This window comes from Canis lupus, chromosome 13 (assembly GCF_011100685.1).
Source record: "Canis lupus familiaris isolate Mischka breed German Shepherd chromosome 13, alternate assembly UU_Cfam_GSD_1.0, whole genome shotgun sequence".
Lineage (NCBI taxonomy): Eukaryota > Metazoa > Chordata > Mammalia > Carnivora > Canidae > Canis > Canis lupus.
The window spans coordinates 21,403,919-21,405,018 of NC_049234.1; the positions used below are offsets into that span (position 1 = coordinate 21,403,919).

Genomic DNA, 1,100 nt, shown 5'->3' on the forward strand with positions numbered 1-1,100 from the left:
ACAAAAAAAAAGATTGTTAATACATTGTAGGGGAGATGAAAATTTATCTCCACCCAACTTAAGTTTTCAACTGGGGCTCTTTAACAAGAAGACAAATTAACAAAGGAAAATCAGTTTATAAATGCATGCAGTGCACATCTCATGGGAAAAACTTAGAGGAACCCAAAGGGGCAGCCCAGGATTCCAGCTTCTATAGCATCTTCAACTAAAGACAATAATTCATAGAGAAATGACAGGCCCAAATTTTAGATTGCTGCAGGTGGCGAACCAAGAGAAGGTAAATACGTGGAGGAAACTAATGGAGTAAGGTTTGTTTGCAGATTCCGCCGGTGCTGTTTCTGGACTGATAAGACTCTGTCTACAGTAAAATGAGAGTTTATATCCTGCCTCCAGGCAGACAATGGGAAGTTTTGCTCCTTCCTTTTTTTTTTTTATTTAATGCTTCACAAATTTGCATGTCATCCTTGTGCAGGGGCCATGCTGATCTCTATATCGTTCCAATTTAAGTTTATGCGCTGCCAAAGCAAGCAAGCACTGCTCCTTCTTAATTGCCTTCAGCTTGAACTAATTTTTATGTCAAAGAGGCATATTTTGGGGTGACATATTCTGGTTTTCTGTAATATTATTTCACAAATATTGTGACAAAATGGTCACTTTCTTTCACTGTAGGCGAAAATATAAACTGGTTCAATATTCTAGAAGAGTGCTGGGTGTTATTCACCAGAATTACCAGAATTCACCAGAAAGGTGCATCCTGTTAGTTGAGCAATTCAACTTGAGGGAATCTGTAAAACCTATCCTACTAAAATACTTGCACTCAGGCACATTAATGGATGCCCACTCCAGTATTGTTTGCAATAGCAACAAGATGAATACAATGAAAATGCCTATAAGTGATATTACCATCATGTTATAGCTACAATATGGAACACAATGCAGCCTTGAAAAGAAAGTGGCTTTTAAAATGAAGAGCATTTATTTATATGTATCACCCAATGTATATTTATATATATCTCCACAATTAGTGCTAAGTGACATAAACTAATGAATAGTATTTATAGTATGATCCCATTCATGGTTTTTGAAAAACTAAATATGTG

The 1,100-nt window shown here is 36.3% G+C and overlaps 1 non-coding gene across 1 annotated transcript; it reads right to left on the reverse strand.

Moving 5' to 3' along the window:
* Positions 1-427: 427 nt before the first annotated feature.
* Positions 428-535, reverse strand: LOC119865527. Its single transcript, XR_005369128.1, has one exon. It is a non-coding gene; the product is annotated as a U6 spliceosomal RNA (small nuclear RNA).
* Positions 536-1,100: the final 565 nt, after the last annotated feature.